The sequence below is a fragment of the Tursiops truncatus genome, chromosome 12, assembly GCF_011762595.2.
Source record: "Tursiops truncatus isolate mTurTru1 chromosome 12, mTurTru1.mat.Y, whole genome shotgun sequence".
In the NCBI taxonomy this organism is placed as follows: Eukaryota; Metazoa; Chordata; class Mammalia; order Artiodactyla; family Delphinidae; genus Tursiops; species Tursiops truncatus.
In genome coordinates, this window is record NC_047045.1 from 72,746,509 (window position 1) to 72,771,258 (window position 24,750).

Sequence of the window (24,750 nt, forward strand, 5' to 3'; positions counted from 1 at the left end):
AAAAGCAGTAAACGAGGAGTCGGAAGACTTAGAATCCAGTCTGGAATTTACCCCACACTGGGTATGTGGCCTTGGTCAATTAATTTAATTTTTGTGTGACTCAGTTTTCTCATTTAGGTAATGGAAATAACCTGCTCCGTATACTTCACAGCACTGTTAGGAGATTCAAATAACATAATGCTTTGAAAAAAGCCTTCTCCATATTTATCTACTATAAAAATTCTGTAGGCTCTTCCAGGCTTAGCAGCAATATCAGCTACTTTGGAGATTTCCCTGAGTCTCCCCATAAGAATTAATTCTCTTTCCTTTGTTTTCACGTAGCAACTGATCAAACCTCTATTAAAGCATCTATCCCATTACATTATAGATGAGTGTTTATAAATGTATTACGTTAGTTGCATGATCTGCTCTTTACAGGTTGTATTCCAAACACCAGGCATGAAGATCTCAGCATGAGTTCATGAAGGAATGCATAGCACAGGCTCTTCTCTTTTATTCTCATGTCTCCGTCATGTTTATATACTACTAGTTATCTCACCATCACCTTGTTTTGCTCTACAATAGCCTTGCTCCACAATGCCTGTCCCACTCATAACTTCTAGAAGTAGCCCGAAGGACTGCACAACACCACGCTAACTGAGCCAGGGATAAACTCCAAAGGCATCTGAGCAGACAGCTAGCCATATATTTTCTGGTTTGGACCAATGAGCTATCCCTATCAGATTTTTTTCCTAAAAATTTGAGCTATTCTGTAGTCAGTCAAGAGAGTTTTGAAGCAGGAAGGTACTAGAACCTGGGACATGGGCATTTGTGAGCTCATGTAAAGCTGATGAGCCTGCAGCGGGGACAGAACAGAGGAGGCACACGGAGATGAGTGAGGTGAGAGGCCGCGCCGTGCCAGCAAATGGGAATTCTACCCCGGGGCTTTATAGACCCTAGGGGGCTGGGTTAGGTTGTGTTCACCAACCTTAGATTCTGCGACACTTCTCCGTGTCCCTCTGCGTCTCCTGTGTGTGTGTGAGTGAGCTTCAGGGGGTTTCTAGTTCTTGGCAGTCCAGTGAGCTCCGACTGGAAGATCCATCTTACTTTTCTTTCATAGTCCCGACAGGGTTGTTGAGATAGTGAGTGAGTTGAGCCTGGCATGATACTAACTCTGCTCCTGGGGGGATCTGCTATGGCCACTGAATTTGTCAGATACTGCTTAAGGCTCGTTTTTTGTTTTTTTTTTTTTTTTTTCCGGTACGCGGGCCTCTCACTGCTGTGGCCTCTCCCGTTGTGGAGCACAGGCTCTGGACGCGCAGGCTCAGCGGCCATGGCTCACGGGCCCAGCCGCTCCGCGGCACGCGGGATCCTCCCGGACCGGGGCACGAACCCGTATCCCCTGCATCGGCAGGCGGACTCCCAACCACTGCGCCACCAGGGAAGCCCTCGTCCTATTTCTTATACGCATGAGCTTTCTTCTTGTTTACAAGGTTTTCACAGCTTGGACGAAATCTTTTTTCTCTCATACCTGCTGAGCAGATGTCTCCTTTCCTTTGCCATCAAGTGTCACAATTGTTTTATTCTTAACCACTTTATTCCCTTAGCTCATTGTCCCTTTTCTCTACCCCATAGGTGCTCACATGTCACACAACTTCTGATAACCCACATCTCCAGGGAGCGAAACAGAGTAAGAACAAGCAAAAAAATGAAGTTTTAAAGCAAACAATTATAATACTATAGGCAAGCCGTAGGCCTGGGGGACCTCCAGTCTTTTTTTTTTTAATTTTATTTATTTTTTATACAGCAAGTTCTTATTAGCTATCTATTTTATACATATTAGTGTATACATGTCAATCCCAATCTCCTAGTTCATCCCACCACCCCCCGCCACTTTCCCCGCTTGGTGTCCATACGTTTGTTCTCTACATCTGTGTCTCTATTTCTGCCCTGCAAACTGGGAACCTCCAGTCTTAACCCTGTCTCCCACATCTGGGACAGGGGCTATACTTCTGGGGCTCTTGGTTGACAGGGATTCCAGTGGGCCCAGACTGCACTGAATCAAGATGATACAATTGATCTGGGACCCCCCGTATTGAGTTGCTTCTGGGGTCTGATGAAGAGAAACCTTAAACTGTGTCCCAAAGCAGCTGAGTGCCATCTGAATTCCTAAGAATTGGAACCAGCTGACTCTTTCCCGGTATTCAGGATGGGAAAGTTTCTAGGGGCAGTTCTATTACCCGGAGATACTCAGAATCAGAACTTGTCGTATGGCTCTAAATTTGATATCAGTTTCTGTAGCAGTGGTTTGCGAAGTGCTGAAACAGAGAGGGGAAGTAGGAACCTAAAAGAGGAAGAGGAGAAAAATGGCCTTGGAAAAATGGCGGCAGATTTGCTGCTTTCTTACTGTGAAAGTGTTATTTTTCAGCAACTACCTTGTGTATGAAGTAGTTTCTGTGGTGAAATCCCACCCTTTGAGCTACAGTTTAAGTGTGTGCATTCTGCTTTTAGGAACTTATGCTAATGGTTTCATTAAATAGTTATCCATAGTAATAAATTCATGAAATACTTGCTTAATTATTAAAGAAATGATGTAACATCCAGCTATAGAGTCCACTCATTGCCTTTATAAGTATTGTAAGTTGCAGACTTTCTTAGAGAAGTGGTCTTTTTATTTTTCTTTCATCTTTTTGCTTCATAATGGCTTTCCTGATAACAATGATAGTACAGAAGAAATATTAACAGCATGACCAACAACTGGGCTTTACTTCCAAGGATCATAAGTGATCATCAGAGGTTATGCAATGGCACTTGAAGGAGGGAAAAACGGAAGGAGGAAATCTAAGCTCTTCAGTCAGATGTTCCGTTTGTTTTGACCAGGGCCCTTTCACCAACTCTCCGAAGTCTGTGATCAGGGATTCATTGCAGGCAGCTGTGTTACCTTTCAATCTGTGAGCAAGCCAATACCCTTCAAACCTCAGAGTGATGAATATCACCCCCAGTTACAAAGAGGTTTGTTCCTTGCTTTAAAGTGAGAATCCAAACCTTGAAGTTTGGATGAAAAACCTTATTGAAAAAACAGTGAGTGGTGAAATACAGTTCAGTGTCACAGTTTTTTAAAAGAAGAATATGGGCGTCTTTAAAAGGAGGTAATGATAAACACATTTAGCCTGTTAGTCCCTAGTGAGCTGTAAATCAAGTTCTGAGATCTCAAAGCCTGAGATAATCATGTGAGCCCAGGCAGGGATGGCCTGAAATCATATTCTGGTGACATTATAACTTTGGCATTGACCTAAGGTTGTTATTTAATATCTCCAAGCCTCAGTTTATCTGCAGAAAAGGAGAGTGGTAGGATTATTTCTCAGGATTAATATGGAAATTAAAATAGATATTTTGTAAAAAGCTCAGTAGTTGCTGGTAGAGGTGTTCCCACATATATGACTGTATATCCCAGTTCATCCGAACTGCACTCAACTCCCGAAGTTATGAAATCCGAATAGTGGTGTCTTACTCTGTTCAGGCTGCTATACCACAGTACCATAGGGTGGCTTGTAAATAAGAGAAACATATTTCTCACAGTCCTGGAGGCTGAGAAGTTCAAGATCAAGGTGCCAAGGATTCCGTGTCTGGTGAGCCCATCTTCCTGGTTCATAGACGGCTGTCTTTTCATTGTGTCCTCGCATGGTAGAGGGGTAAGGGGTCTCTCTGGGGCCTCTTTTATAAGGGTACTAAATCCCATTTATGAGGCCTCCACCCTCTTGACCTAAGCACCTTCCAAAAGCCTTACCTCCAAATACCATCATATTGGGGCTGAGATTTCAATATAAGAATTTGGGGGGACACAAACATTCAAGGAACTCATAGTCTTGTTGGAAAGACAGTAACAATTCAGAATGACAGAGTCTCTAGTAGAAGTTACCACTGGAAAGTAGTGAGGGGATAGTGGATGCCAGGTGCAGTGGTAATTTTCTGTTTTAAGAAAAATATTTTTCAGTGTCTCCTGTGAGATAGGTTAAGGTTAAGATGGTGAAATATGAGCTGGATTAGAGAAGTGTTAGACAGCTTGCATCTGGCTGGCTCACTAGACCCAAAGGATATTAATGAATAGTCAGTTAACCTGTATAGATTTCTAGTGGTGGACTGCAAGGCTCTGAGCCCTTGTCTTATTCCACTTTTGTATTAGTGGTTTAATAAAGTCATAGAAGGCATACTCATAAATGTATGCAGCAGATGCACACCTGCCCAAAACAACTAATGTAAATGATAATGGAATCAAGATTTATAGTGATCTCAATCTGTTGGGATATAGCATCAAAATAAATCAGATCCAACTTCAAAAAGGAAGAAGCCTTCATTTATGATTGTACTGTTGTATCCTCATAAACATTCTTACTGTTAGTGCTGGTTATGTCAATTTCTTTCCTTGCACCTAAGAGATCCCCAACTGAGACAGCTGATAGCATCAAGTTCTCGGGGGCCTAACCCGGGAGAACTGTGGAGCTGCTAGGGGGTAGATAAGGGGAGTAGATTGGACTCTATGGCTTCCTACATAGGTAAGGGAAGTGTGTTAATCAATTTTGTTTGAAGTTGAAAATAACATAAACAAAACTAAAAAAACAAACAAAACGCATTGCATGTCATACTTAACAAATTCCAGAGATAAACCTATGTGCAGCATAGTTGGAGCCAAGTGCTCCCTGTAGGGAGGAATCTGCCTCTCTCAATCTCTTGACTTTTGTTTCCTGTGTGCTGTATTTATTCTTAGATTGGTTCTCATTATATGGGGATAAAGATGACCCTCAACATCTATGACATATTCTATTAACTTAGCAGAATGAAAACCCCTTTCCTATTAGTTCCCCCAGAGCCCTAAGGTGGGCTCTCATTGACCTGACTTAGGTCACATCCCAACACCAGTCACTGTGGACAGGGTAGGGTGGCCATATGTAGGTCGTGTTCCCATTCTAGGTTTGGAAGGGTTAGTAGCAGCAGATAGGATCATTTCTATCCAAACCGCATGAGGTAGGTTCCCACACAAAGAGGCATCCTATGAACAGAAGCAGAGGGAAGTGGATACTAGATAGGCAAACACAACAGATGATCAGCCTGAAGGTAATATTCCCACTGTACCATTCACAATAATACTGGATAAGACGGGATGGAAAATGGTTAGAAGAACTGCGATGAAAAACCTAAGGGGAGGCGTGAGAGCTGTTTTAAAGCTTGTGAAGAGTGAAGAGTTTTCCTGGAGAAGAGGGCGCTGGCTTGATTTCTTATATTCAGAGGACAGAAATAAGATTACTGGGTAGAAGATTCTAGGAAGCTAATTTTAGTTCAATATGTGAAAAAAATTCTATAATGACTTATGTTGTCCAACCATGGTCAGTCACAGAGCAAGCTCTTCCCAAAGGGAGGGACTGATCACGAATTCCTGTTGATGAAGAAGCTTCCATTGGGTGGGAAGCTGAATTAAATGACCACCAAGATATCTGTTTTATCTTTAAGTTCCTATAACTCTTTGATTTTAAACGATATGGCAAGCATCCAGTGCATTACCTAGACAGTTTTGTTGGAATCCAGCTATTTCAAACTGCCAAAGCCAGAAATTTGAACCCTCTGACCAAGTTAATTAGGAGTGCCTGTATCCATGGGTATGTGTCAGCATTTGTATAAATGTAATCTTTATGAAAGTACCTCTTGTTGCTGGAAAGGCCCATGTAGCTTTGCATTTCATGGCTTAAGTTTAAGCACTAAGAAGTCCCAGAAATGCACCCAATAGCCTGACTTGAGATTTCCATTTATAAATACTTTGACTGTATTATGGTTAAAGGAAGTTGATTAAAAAAAAAGAAGATAAGTTTTAAGTTTTGTAATGAGTGGATCTGGTGAGTTTGGAAAATTCCATATTAAATGTTTCTCTCATTCACTTATAGTCTCTGAATGACGATAATGATTATAGCTTTTGTTTGTTGAGTGCTCACTCCTAATATTAATAGCTAACATTTATTGCTATTACTAAAAATAGCAATAGCAAAGCTGATATCATTTACTGGGAATGAGTCCAAATACTTTCTATGTATTATCTCATTTAATACTCATAAGAGCCCTGTGAGGCAGGTATGAGGATTATCGTCATATTATCAATGAGCAGATGGAGGTGCAGAGTTTAACCGCTTGTCAAGTTCACACACTTGTAAGAAGCAGTACTGCGATGCACCAAAAATGATTTCATATGAGTTATCTTCTTTAAATCACAGAACAGCCCTGTGAAGAAGGTATAAATAGTTCCATTTTTAAAATGACGATAAATATCAAGAAGTCACTTGTTTAAGGTTATGTCACCTAGCTATCCGGTAGTGATTGGAAGTGGAGTCAAGCTGCCTCTGAAACTTGTGCTTTACTTTCTCTTATATTCTGGAATCCAGAATGGTGGATGCAGCCCTGACTGGATTGGTCTTGGACTCCGTCAGCTGTGAACTAGTCTTTTCTTTGGGGCAGCTTCTATCACACTGCCCTCTGCTGGTCTGGGGTGTAACTGATAGCATCAAGTTTCTGTTCAGCCCCTTCGGATTCCAGAGAGGGGCAAGAAAATCCTCAGAGTTCCTCACCTGCCTTGTCTTCAAATTGTTAGTTCCTTGGGTGATCCCACAGTTCTTTTGTTTCTTAGCCTATGGATTTTCAGGGATTTCCCTAAGAGCAATGTTTCTTCACTTTCTGCTGCCAGGGACCATTAGGGAAAGGAGCTGGGGAATCATTTTCCTGGAGCATAATTTTATGTAGCAGTTGACAGGGATTAGGAGAATGGAGTGAAAGGTCAGTGACCATGACTTATGGTCTTAGAGTGTCCTGTGCCTTATAACAAATCTGTTGTATTTTTAATCCTGTTCAGAAGAAAATGAAGCATCTGGCTAACCAGGGTCCTCTGTATCTTTGTAATTAATCTGAGGTACTAAGTTATATTGTGTAGATCAAGAATTCAAGAAACAAAATAATCTCCCTAAATTCTCATGGATTATGTATATAACATCAGTATATATGTATATATATATATTTACATGTATAGGATCTCTACTAAAGTATGTGTTCAGAATCTCCATTTGTTTGTCTGATCTCTTTATATCTTACTCCATGTTTTAATCTACACCTCATAAATTTTATCATGCTGAATACAATGACTTTTTCCAGTGAACATTCTGGAAACTGTCCTACAATGGTAGTAGTGAGTTGGATTCTGGGTGGGAGGGTCATTCCTAAAATGGTTCCAGGGGAAGAAGGTCCTGAGCTGAATCAGCACAAGAAAGAGCAGAGTCAGTGTGGAGAAGTGGACGAAGGTCATGGATGGGAAGGCAACAAGCCCGGGAAGCAAGAACAGAACAGAAATAATTAGAGACTGGGCTGTGATATCAGCTCCCAGATAATGATAAGGTCCCTAATAGATTTGTCAAAAAAGCATAACAGCAGCTACATTTCGTATTTGCATTTGTTTTCTTTGTTTTTATTTTCATAAAGATAGAAAATAAAAACAAAGAAAACTTGTGAGCCCTTTGTAACGGTTTTTCCTTTGTGCCATCTCTATTCCAGATGGTATCCTTTCTGCCCAGGCTCACTTCTTCTCATGGCAAGTTTCTCAAAATGAAACTCCGTTTAGAACTTACAAATGAAGGAATAAACAAATGCACAAGAATTTAGTGACTCGATGCAAATATAATCTCAGCCACACAGAGTTTAACTTCATCTGTTGCTGTTATCAGCTGAATCTTAGCTGCTGCTTTCACAGCGAGGCTGTCCAGGTCTCAGAGGCATTCCCCATTATATGACTCCGGAAGCCCAGCCAAGGACTTCGGAGAGCACAAATGTTATTTGGTCCATGATATCTTTTTTTTTTTTAATTAATTAATGTATTTATTGTTGCTGTGTTGGGTCTTCGTTTTCTGTGCCAGGGCTTTCTGTAGTTGTAGCAAGTGGGGGCCACTTTTCATCGTGGTGTGCGGGCCTCTCACTATCGCGGCCTCTCTTGTTGCGGACCACAGGCTCCAGACGCGCAGGCTTAGTAGTTGTGGCTCACGGGCCCAGTCGCTCCGCGGCATGTGGGATCCTCCCAGACCAGGGTATGAACCCGTGTCCCCTGCATCGGCAGGCGGACTCTCAACCACTGCGCCACCAGGGAAGCCCTAAAAGAATGCTCTTCTTTTATAACAGAAGGCGGCCTTAATTTGGCTGAATGTAATAGTAATTTTTCTTTTTGATAAGAGCTTTGGGTAAAAAAATAGTTATCCAACTCTTCTTTTGAAAAATGCCAACTCTTCTGAAAAATGCAGCAGATTTTTTGGAATCAAATGAAAATGACCTTTTTAGACACAGGAAGCCAAGTAATTCATGAAGATGCCCGGCTTTGTTTTAGCAGCGAACCAAGAAGATGCACTTTGACAGAGTTTATTTTCAAGTTGGTGAAAAGGAAAGGACAGTGAGATGCTTTCCTGTACTACCCATAGAGCATATTTGTCACTTCACCAGACTTGATAATGAGATGGACTAAGCCTTTCTAGAAGCATTTGGGATAGAAACTATTATCACACACGTGAATAGTATCCTTCAAACCTCTTATGTTCAACATAAACGTTAAATGTGTTCTTCCTTCTCTTTGGAAGATTCTAGGGGCGTTCGGCAAGAAGAGGCTGCTGACTGGAGTCCAGAACCGAACTAATCAACTCTCTGAAGTCAAAACAGTGTCTGAATGATGAGTCCCCAGGCAGATTTCAGGAATGTAGAACATTCGGTGAGTTTGCATATTGTACCAGGAGCCTCTTGTTTTCTCTGCAGGTTAAACCAAAACCAAGAACGTTCTGGGGAACCAGAAACTCTTGGGCTCTAATACTGTTCTTTGAAAAGCCCTCTTCCACTCCTTCACTGACAAATGCAATCAGATTCCTGCAGTGTGAAGTGCATTGTGCTGAGGGCTAGAGAAGACAAAGGAATATAAACACATAAATCTCTGTCTTAGGGGAGTGTTCAATTTTTAGGGGAGACAGGCATACATACAAAGAGATATAATGAGATAAATAAAAAATTAGTGCCATGACATGCATTCATTCTCTCTTTCAACAGATTTTGCTGATCATCTGTTGTCAGCTAGACACTCTGCTTGCCTTGTTAGGAAGTTTAGACTTTATCCTATGGGCACTGGAAGCCATTAAAATGTTTAAGCAGGCACTAGCTTGACTAGAAGGGCCTATCTGTTGTAAAGTGGCAAGATTAGAGTCAAAGCCACCAATGGAAGTTGTTTCAATGATCAAGGCAAAAGATGATAGTGGCCTGAACTAAGGCAGAGGAGTAGAAACGGAGGGAAGTGAACATGTCTGAGGAAGTACTGTTGGAGAACTTGGGCAATGATGAGATGCAAGGAAGGGGTAGGGAAGGGGAAAACCCCAGACTGGGACTCCGCAGAAGATGGGTGTGAGCCCATGTTTGGGAGGAAATCTGGACGTGACACTGGGAAATAATGCTGATGTTCTGGTTTCACTTAAGGCAAGAAGTGGAGAGAACTTTCAGGGAGAATTTAAGGATCTAGGGGAGTTTGCTTACTATACAATAAGACAATGTTTTCCACAATGGATCTTGACCCATCATGGGTCAAGAAATCCATTTAGTGGATTTTGACTACCATTACTTTTACTTTCTCAAGATAATTAATTAATTTTTGGTTGCATTGGGTCTTCGTTGCTGCACGCCGGCTTTCTCTAGTTGTGGCGAGGGGGGGCTCCTCCTTGTTGCTGTGCGCGGGCTTCTCATTGTGATGGCTTCTCTTGTGGCAGAGCATAGGCTCTAGGCACGCGGGCTTCAGTAGTTGTGGCATGCAGGCTCAGTAGTTGTGGCGCACTGGCTTAGTTGCTCTATGGCACGTGGGATCTTCCCGGACCAGGGACCCGTGTCCCCTGCATTGGCAGGCGGATTCTTAACCGCTGTGCCACCAGGGAAGTCCTGTTTTTACTTTTAAAAGCAGCTTTTTTGAAGTATAATTTACACACCATAGCATTCACCTATTGCAGGTGTACAATTCAGTGATTTTCAATTTGTACAGTTGACCGTTGAACAACAGAGGTTTGAACTGCGCAGGTCCAATTATACACAGATTTCTTTCAATAAACATATTGGAAAATTTTTTGGAGACTTGCAACAATTCGAAAAAACTTGCAGATGAACCACATAGCCTAGAAATATCAAAAAAATTAAGGAAAAATGTATGCCATGGATGCATAAATTTATGTAGATGCTAGCCTATCCTTACATGCACGTAAGGTGAGTGAGTGATATTTAATCTACAATTAATAATGTGTTAGGGTTTTCTTTTTTTACTATTTTTAACTTTGCTTTCAAAGAATTATATTACTGTACAGTATGCCCCTCTCTCCTGTAATTGGAGCCTATTATCACAGGTAAGTGGATTTTTAAAAACTGTAACAATGTTTCCAATACTGTATTATGAATATGACTGTAATATTGTATGACGTAAAGCTTTTTTATAACGATTCATTCATTAGTGTATATTACTAGGCTACTGTGAAGCAATTGTATTGATTACAACTAGGCGACCATAAAGCAATCATATTGCTGCTTCTTTGTTATCAATGCATGAATTGTTATACCTGTAAATAAATATGAATTTCTTTTTCACATTATCTTTTCATTTTTGATGTCTAGTGTTAGTAATACACATAACATCTACAGTGTTTTGTATCATATAAGACAATACTGATGTAGGTACTGACAGATGATTCATCTTGTAAACAGATGATGTAAATTTATGGTATGGATAAGTATAGTACAGTACTGTAAGTGTGCTTCCTCTTCCTTATGATTTTCTTAATAACATCTTCTTTCCTCTAGCTTGCTTTTTGTAAGAATACAGTGTATAATACATATAACATACGAAATGTGTGTTAATTGACTGTTTATATTATCGGTAAGGCTTCTGGTCAACAGTAGGCTATTAGTAATTAAGTCTGGGGGGAGTCAAAAGGTATACATGGATTTTAAATTGCCCAGCGGGTCAGCATCCCTGACCCTTGCACCGTTCAAGGGTCAACTGTGGTTGTAAAGCCATGACCACAATCCAATATTAGAACATTTTTAACACCTAGCAGGTTTCCTTGTGTTGTTTGAAGTTCATGCCTAGTTCCTCAGCCCTAGGCAACCGTTGATCTTTCTGTCTCCTTATAGTTGCCTTTTCTGGACATTTCATATAAATGGAATCATAGAATATGCAGTCTTTTGTGTCTAGCTTATTTCCCTTAGCATGGCATTTTTGAGGTTCATCCGTGTTGAATAGGTATCAACAGTTTGTTCCTTTTATTGCCGAATGGTCCGTTGTATGGATACATCGTGTTACCCATTCACCAGTTGATGGACATTTGGACAGTTTCCAGTTTGGGGCTACTATGAATAATGCTGCTATGAACATTTGTGTATAAGTCTTTGGGTGGACACGTCTTCATTTCTCTTGGATATATCCCTAGGAGTGGAATTTCTGTGTCATCTGAAAAGTTTATGTTTAACTTTTTAGAAACTGCGAAATTATTTTTCAAAGTGGCTGTACCATTTTACATCCCAGCAGCGATGCGTGAGTGTTTCAGTGGCGGCACACTCTCCAACTGGTAGTGTTAGTCTTTCTGACTGTAACTCTTCTAGTGGGTGTATTGATATCTCATTGTGGTTCTAATTTCCCTAATGACTAATGTGGTTGAGCACACAATGAGCTTATTAACCATTCATATATCTTCATATCTTTTGTGCATTTTGTAACTGGGTTATCCTCTTATTATTGAATTATGAGAGTCCTGGATATATTTCTTTACTAGATACAAGATTAACAAACATTTTCTTCTACCCTGTAGCTTGTCTTTTCATTTTCTTAATGGTATCACATTAGAAGCACAGAAGTTTGTAATGAAATCCGATTTCTTAATGTTTCTTTTATGGATTTTGCTTTTGGTCTTTTATCTAAGAACTCCTTCCAACCCAAGGTCACAAAGATTTATATTCTCTTCAAGAAGTATTACAGTTTTAGCTGTTATATTTAGGTCTCTGATTCATTTTGAATTAAATGTTGTGTATGGTATGAGGTAAGGATATAACTTCATTTTTTTTTTTTTTGCCTGTGGGTGTGCAGTTGCCTCACAGCAGTGTTATTTGTTTAAAAAAGACAATAGAATGCATTGCACATTTTAAAATAAAATGTGTATATATTCCATGTGGTTTCTGAGTTATATAAAAGAAAAAGATTTAGTATTTTGCTGGTTTGTGATCAAAGTATCTTCAAAGCTACTGCAGTATGGCTTCCAGAGTGTACAGTGCAAAAATTTGGGAAGGAGGAAAAGGAGAAGGTAGGAAGCAATTGAGGTTGGAAGCCCAGAGTCAGGACTTAACATCTAGGGCAATGACCAAGTTCAGAGTGAGTGATATGAGCTGGTGAGGGCCCTATAATATTGGGGAACTTGGGCTCTAGACAAAAGCCAATCCTGAGTAAAAGAAATCTATGAAAGTATAATGAAGGGAGTATGTAATTCTAACGGAGGATTAGAGTAAATTCCCCACTGGGAGAGAACATTTGAGTTGGACTTGAAGGATGAATAGGCTTTATCAGGCATCCCAGGGAGAGAGGCACTTTACTCAAGGGAAGAGCAGAGGTAAGAAAAGGAATAGATCAACTGGAAAGAAAAGAGCCGCTGGCGCATCGTGGTGAGAGATGATAGAAAAGTAAGTCAACTGTGATGAAAATTCCACTAATGTAGGAAGCTGGGTTTGAAGTTTTTAAAACCAAAACCTTACTTGGTCTCACCACCTAACTAAATAAAGACTAGTGTTTGTGTTTTTCAGTCATCTTCTATTTAAAAGTTTGATTAAAATAATTAAATTAATGTTTGTTGTATATACATGTAGGAAAGTCTTTTATCCATTCACTGTTCAGTCTTTCAAAATTTGTCTATTTTCATTCTTCAAGACTCACTTTTTTCCAAGTGATAAACTTTTTAAATTGGCATTGCCTGTAATGACAACCTGTCCACCCTTTTCATTTTTACTTAAAAAAAAAATCTACAGCCTCACGAGAAATCAGAATATCAGGCCTGCCCCTCTGTGTTGTCCTTCTTCCCCAGCCTTAATAATCCATGTCAATATTTAAACCCCTTTAGCAGTAGACCATTCTTCACAAAGTTAGGTTAATGGTACATTCATGTGGGATCTTTAACGCTTCCAGTGTAATTTGAGTTCTTTTCTGCAAGTTAATCTTAACATACAGGCCAAGAAGAGGTGTGGGCAGGTGCACACCCTTTTACAGCTCACAAATATGTTTTCAAAATGCCTATTGGATGGATACCTATCACAAATATCGATCTCTGTCATTACCTTGCTTTTGGGCCTTGAACAAATATAATTTACCAGGCCTTGATTGCCTTATCTGTAAATTCAGAAGCTTGGACTATTCTAAGGTTCTCTTCCTACAATAGAAGCATGACTATTTTAGCCATTCCCATGGACATCTTCAGCATAAATTATATTCACTTATGCAAGCCAAGATCCAAAAGCAACATATAAACCCACCAACTGGACAGAAAAGTGTGAGGAATAAGAATAACGGACATTCATACACATTTATAAGAAATGACATTTCCTTTCATACTAAACTTTTACATCTTAAACACATTAAATATATTGTATTTTCTTTTGCAACTGGTTTGTAACGGATGTGATTTTTCATCATAGGCAGCATGCACTTGGTCATTTATTTATTCAGAAAATATTTCTGAGCCACATATTGCATGTAGATTCTGTCCTGGGTCCTGTAATGGGCACAGACATCCAAAAATGATCATCTAAAGATCGAATAAGACAGCTAGGGCAGGGACGTAAATCAGAATGGTGCCAGTCAGTCTGTGTGATCACTCGGGTCAGGGAGTCACAGATAACAGCTACCATAAAGAACAAGGGAGTGAGTGCTTATTTCCAAATGTGATGAGGAAGACCACAGACGGCAGCATCTGAGAAAACTCCTTTGCATCCTAATGAGCACCTGTTCCCAAGAATGTTGTAGACTATCTGAAGGTTAAGTCAACTTGGCAGAAAAGCGCTTACATCATGTGTCAGTGTGAGCCCGTGGACCAAAACAGATCGCACTTTAGGGCCGTAATACTTGACAGTGTCTCCTCAGAACATTTTAGGGTGTTTTTCTGTAGATGACCTGGGTTTTGGCACCGCATTTATTGCCTAGTATTTTCTTTTTTGGCTGTCAGTTCAACCTCAGAGCTACATCATAGAAGTATAGGAAGTACACATAGAGGTTTAAAAATATTTACCGTAAATTGGAATAAAACTTAGGAAATAGATGATATTTTAGTATGCTATTTTACATATCACATTTCCTCCTTTTTAAAAGCTGGCAGAAGTAATAACTTAGTTATCTGAATGTCTTTAAAGACTAAGACATAGCTTTTTCCTGACTTATTTTTAGTTTTAAGAAACAACGTTTTTTTAAAATCCAATTTTGGAGGCGGGTAGAGACACTTTATAACAACCACATGTACGAAGTTACATACATATTCAGGGTATAGTAGAAAATGGTGTTGTAGGGAGAGGCCAGGACTCAGAGATAATGTCTAGTTTTGTCATTAACTAATTGTGAAGCCCTGGATGGATCTCTTAAGTGTACTAACCTTGGGTTTTCTCCACCATAAAAGTCAGGGGACTGAAATAAATGATCTCTAAATCCCTTTCTAGTTCTGATCATTTTTGTCTATATTTATAACTTATTCTGTGTAGAGGCAAATAGCCAAGTCTTATAGAGTAATATTTACCCATTAGTACAAATACTGAGAACGTCTCCTTGAGTTGAAGCAGATCAGCCTGGGAGGACTGCCTGCATAAAGAGATATGAAATGATATGTCTGTGTTTGTGTTTGTGTGCAGAGCTGAAGGCTGAAGTCCGATGACTCTCTTTTTGCTTTGTGTCAGCATCAGTACTAATCAAATGGTTGAATTAGCTCTGAACCCCTCGCAAATCAACCTAACTCATTTGCAAGTGGGGAAATTCTGATGAAGCAATTGCTTAGCACTTAGTCTGAGAGCTGTAAATAGAATCTGATTTAATTGCTCAATAATACAAAAATAATTTATCTCTCAATTATAGAGTGGAAAATTTAGGCAATCAACAAGAAAAACAACCCCACAAAACACAAAAGCAGTATCCAGTGGGAGACAAAGTACTTTAACCAAGGACATTTTCCTGGGGTTCCTGAAATCACCCCAGAGGCAGCTGTCTCCTCTGCCTACATTCAAGCCCCATCCTATTTGTAGGTTTCAAAAGTAGCAATGCAAGTGTTTCATCAACGTGTTTGGCGTGTGATAGGCCTGTACTAAAGGATTATTTTGCCATGAGTCCTAGTTGCAAGGAATGTGCTAACCTCAGAAGAGGTATTTCTAGGACACCATGCCTGGGGATAACAGGCATTCCTATAGCAACTGCCTCAGACCATGGTACCAGATCCCTGAGCACTGGTTTTCTTTAAGTGATGCCTAGAGCATCCCAAGTTGGGACGAGACATCAAAGGAAACTGACTGAACGAATGCCCTGCTCGAGTTACTAAGTGTGTGCTGACATAGAGCTTGTGAGGAAGGGCTGAGACTTCGGGTTAGTCGAGGACAAGAGCCCGTTACCCGTTCTGATAACAAGCTATCTTTATTTCTCCAAGCGTGTTGATTGATAATTTGGGTTGGGGAGGGCGCAGTGGTACCAAGAGTACAAGTCACTTAGTAGAGGGGGCCAAAAGGGGCAAGACACAGAGGAGGAGAGAGTGTCAGACTAAAGCAAAGACAAGCAATGTGAAGTGGTGGACAGAACATGGACTGTGAAGCCAGACAGAGTCAGGTGTTCATCTTGGCTCTCCCGCTTCCTGACTGCCTGGTTTATATTTCAGTCTCCTCATCCGTAAATCAGTAATAATACCCCCTACCTCATGAGATCTTGTGAGGATGAAATAACGTGTGTAAAGCGCCTCAAATACAGTGAGCATGAAAAGAAGTGATCTTTCTCTCCCTGCCCTCCAGCAATGTTATTGTGTCCCCCCAGATCCATGTGCTGCAGTCCTAACCCCCAGTGCCTCAGAACGAGACTGCATTTGGAGACAGGGTCTTTCTTTATTTTTTCTTTTTTAAATTGAAGTACAGTTGATGCATAACACTCAATAAGTTACAGGTGTACAATATAGTGACTCACAGTCTCCAAGAGTTATACTCCATCTGTAGCCACTGCAGAGCACTGGCTATATTCCCCGTGCTGCACATTTTATATATAATATCAATAGTTTTTACTTCCTAATCCTCCATCCCAAATAGTCCCTCCCCCCTTTTCTCTCCCCACTGGTAACCACTACTTTGTTGTCTATATCTGTGAGTCTGCGTCTTTTTTGTTATATTCACTAGTTGGTTGTATTTTTTAGATTCCACACATAAGTGATACCATACAGTATCTTTCTTTCTCGGACTTATTTCTAAACATAATACCCTCCAAGTCCATCCATGTTACTGCAAATGGCAAAATTTCATTCTTTTTTATGGCTGAGTAGTATTCCATTGTGTGTGTGTGTGTGTGTGTGTGTGTGTGCGCGCGCGCGTGCGTGCGTGCACATGCGCATACACCACAGGAGAAAAGGTCTTTACGGAGACAATTAAGTTAAAATGAGGTCATTAAGGTAGGCCCTAATCCACTATGACTGGTGTGCTTAGAAGAAGAGATTAGGACACAGATGTACACAGAGGGAAAACCATGTAGAGAAGCAGGGAGAAGATAGCCACCTAGGACTTCCAGCCTCCAGAATTGTGAGAAACTAAATTTCTGTTTTTTAAGCCACCCAGTCTGTGGTATTTTGCTGTGGTAGCCCTAGCAAACTAATGTAAGCACCAACCCCTACCCCACCTCCAGCAGAAGGGCACATGGCAAAATATGGCCACTGTGGGGAGAGAAATCTAACATCCAGAAGTAGCCGTAGCTTGTAGGTAATAGTATACCAGGGACACCTAGACTCATGCCAAACCATTTGGTGTGCACTATGTGAAGGAAAAACAAATACCATGAATGTGAAATAAGTCAACATTATCCAAGCAAGATATAGCTCTCTGATAAAACAAACTTTATCTTATGAGTAAGAGAAAATAAAAATTTTAATAATGGGTGTGTTAAACCATTTATACATGAAACCAGACATTATTGGAATTACGTGCTGAACAGACTAAAAAGTACAGTTGACCGTTGAACAATGTGAGGGTTAGGGTCACCTATTCCCCCAACCCAGGGTACAGTCGAAAATCGTGTACTGCTATCTCCGTGTCAAAAAACAAAGGAATCGGGCTTCCCTGGTGGTGCAGTGGTTGAGAGTCCGCCTGCCAATGCAGGGGATGTGGGTTTGAGCCCTTGTCCGGGAAGATCCCACATGCTGCGGAGCAGCTGGGTCCATGCGCCACAGCTACTGAGTCTGAGCTCTAGAGCCCGTGCATCCGGAGCCTGTGCTCCACAACGGGAGAGGCCACTGCAATGACAAGCCGGAGCACCACGGCGAGGAGTGGCCCCCGCTCGCCTCAACTAGAGAAAAGCCCGGTGTAGCAACAAAGACACAGTGCAGACAAAAATAAAATAAATAAAATTAATTAATTAAAAAAAAAACACCATTCACTTATTCACTTAAAACAAAAACCCCAAAAACCCCAAAGGAATTGATAAATGACTCATCTAAGGGCAGGAAGCTGAAACAGTTTGGCTAGAATAGGATTCAAACCCTCGTTCTTTTGATTCCACATGTTGTGATCTCTAATAGAACACAAGCTTTCCCCCACTCTCAGTTCAGTCAAAAATCTGTAAAATGAAGATACAAGTACTACATTCATTGAAAAACAAATCCACATATAAGTGGACTCGTGCAGCTCAAGCCAGTGTTGTTCAAGGGTCAACTGTAGTTATTGTTGCCATTATTGTAATGATGGCTAAAAGCGATAATAGAAATCTTAATTAACTTAAAAATCCCAGTGTGTTGCTTTAATAAGGTGCTTCAATTTAAACCCCATGTGGACATTAGTCATCTTTTCCTACCAGTCTAACTCATTGAAAACTCTCATCATCCTTACTGCTGCCTGGAGGGAAGGCAGGTGAATAGGATGCACAGGGAAGGGCTTTCAAAACAATATCTTCTCATCCAGAACACACTTCAGTGTAGCTGTTGAAATGTTTTGTTTTGTTTTGCGGTACACGGACCTGTCACCGTTGTGGCCTCTCCCATTGCGGAGCACAGGCTCCAGACACGCAGGCTCAGTGGCCATGGCTCACGGGCCCAGCCGCTCCGCGGCATGTGGGATCTTCCCGGACTGGGGCACGAACCCGTGTCCCCTGCATTGGCAGTGGACTCGCAACCACTGCGCCACCAGGGAAGCCCTATTGAAATGTTTTAAAATGCCTTTTCAATGTGCCAAAGGATGAGTAATGAACTTTGGAGGGCTGTGTGCTTTCTTGCTGATTTGACTGTGAATCTTTTCATAGAAACTGAAGCCCATTTTATTTTAATGACTGCAAAGTGAGGCAGGAATGTAAATTCACTCTAATGAACAGGATTGTCTCCTTAAGGAAGGCCAGCACCATCACCTCTAACCCGAATTTAAAGGACTACGAATCACTGAGATTAGACAGACATTAACATTTTGCTATATTTACATTGGAAGGAAGGAAGGGAGGGAGGGAGGGAGGGAGGGAGAGAGGGAAGAAGCAAGGGGAGAGAGACAGACAGAGAGAGAGAGGAGAGACTTTTGGTTTCATTTCCAATATGTAAAGAGCTCGGAAGTCATAGCTCCCATTCTCACAACAAGAAAAAAGGTGAACAAAGTGAAAATCAATGACTTTTCTTAGATCCATCAGAGAACTGAGGTCACAGGGCATACTGCCTCCAGCAAACTGGAGAGACAGGCAAATAAAGAAAATCACAGCCAAAATCAGCTTGTTGGGAGCAGAAGCTGTTAGAGCCAGTAACTGGTAGGAACACTTAAAATGGTAATTTTGACAAGTTGCTGGAGGCTGAAGTGTAGACTAGCTTGAGAGTTAAAAACTCCTGGGGGTTCAGTCTTGAGGAGGTGTCACACTTTTGTGGGTTTACCTCCAGGAGTCCCACCAGGATCTCCCAGTGAAGACCAGAGAAAACTCCTTCCCTGTTTCAGGAAGGAGGAGGGGGAAAGTAACCTTCTGAATTATGCCTAGAGAAAAAGTAATCATTTTGCAGTACATATCGAGTGTTCTCCATGACAAGACCTGTCCTCTAGGGCAAACTACTTTACCAAGCTTTATCTGACCTGGGGAAAGGGCAGTCAGACAACTCTAGGCCCCTCTAACTTTCTTCTGTCTCCTAAGGGGAGAAAAACTGCCTAAGAAACACTTCTGAAGGTCAAAGCCCAGGGACTGTAGGTACTGAGAGATTGATATCTAATCATAGGATTATGGAATACTTCCCTTCCCCAACATCTTAACCACATCAACAGGGCTCCAGTATAATAATGGTGGATTACAATGAAGGAGCTGTAAGGCACAGACTCTATTTAAGAAGGAGGTCATAGGGAAATTCAAAGACAACAGGAAAGAGAAACAAACTAGGGAGCTAGAGGAAACTGAAGTCCCTGGCAGCTACAGAAAACATTAAACATAGCCTGGCTCCTAGCCAGATTAACATAAAACCTCACACTAAAAGCCTAATTGCCTCAGTTCCTATTACCCAATACATCATGTCTGACTTCCAACAAAAAATTACAAGGCATGTTCAAAGGCAAGAAAACACATAGTCTGAAAAGAGAAAGCAAGCATCAAAACCAGACTCAGCTATGTCACAGATTTTAAAATTATCAGATATCTAATTTTAAATAAATATGGCTAATATGTTAAGGGCTCTAATGGAAAAAGTAGACAACATGCAAGAACTGATGAGTACTGTAAGCAGAGAGATGGACACTCATTTGATGAGGCCAGCATTACCCTAGTGCCAAAGCCATGTAAAACATCACAAGAAAGGAAAACAACAGACCAATATCTCTCATGGACATGGATGAAAATATCCTCAACACAATGATAGAAAGTCCAATCCAACATAGACCTAAATGTAAAATGTGAAAACTTCTAGAAGATAATATAGGAGAAAAATCTAGATGACCTTGGATTTGGTGATGAGTTTTTACGTACAACACCAAAAGCATGATGCATGAAAGAAAAAATTGATTAGTTGTACTTTATTAAAATTAAAAATTTCTACTCTGTGAAAGACACTGTAAAGAGAATGAAGATAAAAGCCACACACTGGGAGAAAATAGTTACAAGATATGTATCTGATAAAGGACTTGTATCTAAAATATACAACTCTGGAAAATCAATAATAAGGAAAGAAACAACCCAATTTAAAAATGGGCAAAAAATCTGAACAGACTCTGCACCATAGAAGGTATACAGATGGTAAAAACGCATATGAAAAGATATTTACCATCATTTTTCATCAAAGGATTGCACGTTCAAACAACCTGATACCACTTAGAATGGCAAAAATCCAAAACACTGGCAATACCAAATGCTGACAAGGATGCAGAGCAACAGGAACTCTCATTCACTGCTGGTGGGAATGCCAAGTGGTCCAGCCACTCTGGAAGACAGTTTGACAGTTTCTTACAAAGACAAACATAGTCTTACTATACAAGGCAGCAGTCATGCTCTTAGCTATTTATACAATTGAGTTGAAAACTTATGTCTTCACAAAAATCTGTGTATGCATGCTTATAGCAACTTTATCATAATCACCAAAAACTAGACACAACCAAGATATCCTTCAAGAGGCAAGTGGATATACAAACTGTGGTACATCCAGACAATGAAATAGTATTTGATAATAAAAATTAATGAGCTATCATCCCCCACCCCCACCCCCAAAATGAGGGAACCTTACATGCATATTGCTCAGTAAAAGAAGCCAGCCTGAAAGAAGACTCCATACTATATGATTCCAACTGTACGACATTCTGGAAAAGGCCACCTATAGAGAGAGTAGAAGGATCAGGGTTTGTCACAGCTTTGGGGGATAGGTGGAAGGGATGAATAGGTGAAGCACAGGGGTTTTTAGGGCAAACTAGGAAACTGTTCTGTATAATACTCTAATAATGGATACATGACACTATTTGTCAAAGTCATAGAACTGTACAGTGCAAAAAGTGAACCTTAATGTAAATTATGGACTTTAGTTGATAATAATGTATCAGTGTTGTTTCATTAATTCTAACAAATGTACAACAGAAATGCAAGATGTTAATAATAGCGGAAACTGTGAAGGGGACAGGGTTCTATAGCAACTCCCTGTGCTACCTGCTCTATTTTTATGTAAGTCTAACACTGTTCTAAAATATAAAGTCTACTAAAGAAAGAAAGAAAAAGGAAGGAAGGAAAGAAGAGGGAAGGAGGGAGGAAGAAAGCTTTACAAGTACATATGAAGTTCCCCAAACCCATCCCTTCTTCCTCTCTCTCCCTCAAGATGTAACCATGGTCCTAAAATTGGTGTCTTTTTCCATTTTTCGTTTTACATTTGTAACATATATACACACACATACTTTAATAAACAATATATAGTATTATTTTGGTAGTTTACAATTTTATATAAATGACATACTGTATACATTCATTTTGATCAACTATATTAAGGTATAATATACATACAAAATAAAACCCATCAGTTTTAGGTGTGAAATCTGACACATTTTGATGAATGTACACAGTTGTGTCAGGACCACAGCAATCATGATATAGAAATCTCCTTTGCAGTTACTTCTCCCACCGATCACCTGACCTTGCAATCACTGACATGCTTTCTATGACCATAGTTTTGCCTTTTAAATTTTAAAACATTTTAAAGTTTAAAGAATTTTATCTAAATAGAATTATACAGTGTATATGCTTGTTTCTGGTTTCTTTCACTTAGCATAATACTTATGATACTTGCTCATCTGTGTTTATCAATAGGCCATTTCTTTTTATTTCTGAATGGTACTTTTTTGTATTGCTACTTCACAATTTGTTCGTTTATTTACCTGTTGATGGACATCTGAGTTCTGTCCAGTTATGGGCTATTACATGTAAAGCAGCTATGCATGTTGTGTACAAGTCTTAATATTAACCTGTGCTTTCATTTCTCTTGGGTAAATACCTAGGGCTGGAATGGCAGGATGGTAGAGTAGGTTTATGTTTTTAGGAAACTGACAGTCTGCTAATGATGTTGCATTTTACATTTCCACCTGCAGTGTATGATAATTCCAGTTGTGCCTCCACATTGACACTCGGTAATGATCAGTCTCTTAAATTTTAGCCATTTTAATAGGTGTATAGTGGTACCTCATTGTGGTTTTGATTTCCATCTCCGTAATGACCAAGGATGTACAGCATTTTTTCATGTGTTTATTTGCCGTCTGTGTATCTTATTTAGTAAAATATTTGTTCAAGTCTTTTGCCCATTTCCTTTTGGGCTTTATGTCTTATTATTGTACTGTGTGAGTTCTTTACATGTTTTGAATACAAATTCTTTATTAGAAAATATTTGAAAATATTTTTGCCCAGTCTGTGGCTTGCCTTTTCACTTCCTTAAGTGTCTTTTGAAGACTGTTTTTAACTTTTATGAAATCCAATTTTTCTGTTTTTTTCTTTTATACTTGTGCTCTTAGTGTCCTGATTAAGAAAACATTTCCTAACCCAAGGTTACTGTGATTGTCTTCTATGTTTTCTTCTAAAAACTTTATAGTTGTAGCTCTTCCTTTTAGGTTTATAATCATTTTGAATTAATTTTTGTATATGATTTGAGGTAAGGAACAAGGGTAATTTTTTTGCATATGGACAGCCAGTTGTTCCAGTGTTATTTATTGAAAAGATGATCCCCCCATATCAAATTCCTTTGATACCTTTGTCAAAAATCAGATCAATTGACTGGGTGGGGAATAGGGTGACGTGCAGCAGATTTTCAGAAGGCAGAAGTGAGAAGTGGAACGGTCCCTTTTCTCAGTATGACAGTCATTTTACTGAAGAAAATTATATTTTAAAACAATCATTTAAGTTTTCTGGGAATTGTTCCAAGTGTATACAGCAAATGAAGAAACATTCATTCAAGAAAATCTACTAAATCTTGATAAGAGGAAGAGTCTTTGGCATCTGAGCCATGACCGGCCCTTCCCCCCTTCCCTCGCCAAGCTGCATCTTATGGAAACACTGCTCTGGGTCCTCTACTTCAGGCAGCTGTGGCAGAGAACTATATAGGGGTTCCCTCTCCCTCCTGTGTCCCAGAACAGGGCTATAGCTTCACCCGGGGAGGGGTAGGCTGCCGGTATTTCTCATCTCCTCTCAGCCCTGTGCTGCAGAAGCTCCGTTCCTATCTTATGTGGCCTAGAGGACTGAGGCTCCCTTCCTAGACTCTACTCATCGGGTGGAAACACTGTTTCAGGACCAGCAGTCTGAGAACAGTGGAGTCCCCTTCGCTTCCTCTCCAGCTCGCTCGTGAGGCAGAGATTCCACAAGGAAAAGGCCAGCCAAAAAGACCAGAGGTTACTACCTCCCCCCTCCAGCATCCATTAGTAGAGCAATGGATCCTCCAGGATAAGGAGGCCATTAACTGCACCCCAGCTCCTGTGCAGTGGTGCAGAGTTTCTGCCCAAGGGGAGAGGCAGGCCTTAAGAACAACTGTGTGGCAACAAATTAAATAACTCAGATGAAATGGATAAACTAGAAACACAAACTACTGAAACTGACTCCAGAAAAAACCCTGAAAATCAGAATACACTTCTAAGCAGTAAAGAGGTTGATTTAATAATTTAAAACCTACCCATAAAGAAAAGCCCAGTCTCAGATAGCTTCACTGTGAATTCTTCCAAACATTTAAAGAATGAATACCAATTCTTCATAAACCCTTCCAAAAAATAGAAGAAGCAGAAATATTTTCTAAATTATTCTATGAGGTCACTATTACCCTGATACCAAAACCAGATAGAGACATGAAAAGAAGAGAAATTATTACAGATCATTATTCCTTATTAATACAGATGCAAAAATTCTCAGCAAAATGTCATCCAACTGAATCCAGCACATAGGAAAAGGACTGTGCACAATTACCAAGTGGGATTTCTCCCAGGAATTCAAGATTGATCTAATATATGAAAATCAAATATAATATGCTGTAGTCCTATAATAAAAGGCAAAAACCTCAATAGGCACAGAAATAACAGGTATTTTTCAAATGGCCAATATGCACAAGAAAAAAATGCTCAATGCCATTAGTCATGAGGAAGTGCAAATCAAAAACACAATTAGATGCCACTTTGCACCCGTTAGGATGGCCATAATTTAAAATATATATGGTAAGACGTGTTGGTGACGATGTGGAGAAATTGGGACCCTCAGTCATTATGGGTATGAGTGTAAAATTGTGCAGCAACTTTGGAAAACACCTGGAATTTCCTCAGACGTTTTAGCATAGAGTTAGCATATGATCTATCAATTCCATTCCGAAGTATAAAGCAACAAGAAAGTAAAACAAAAATTTGTACATGAATGTTCATAACATTTTTAACAATAGCCCAAAGTGCAAATAACCTACATGTCCATCAACTGATGAATGAATAAACAAACTGTGGCATATCGTACAATGGAATATTATTTAGGCGTAAAGGGGAATAAAGTACGGATAC

The 24,750-nt window shown here is 40.0% G+C and overlaps 1 long non-coding RNA gene across 1 annotated transcript in view; it reads left to right on the forward strand.

Annotated features, from left to right (window-relative positions):
• Positions 1 to 8,904, forward strand: part of LOC141276105 (uncharacterized) — a 67,321-nt gene extending 58,417 nt beyond the window's left edge. Inside the window, exon 3 of the long non-coding RNA XR_012325050.1 lies at positions 8,628 to 8,904. This is a non-coding gene — a long non-coding RNA (uncharacterized lncRNA). The remainder of the gene's footprint in view (positions 1 to 8,627) is intronic.
• Positions 8,905 to 24,750: the final 15,846 nt, after the last annotated feature.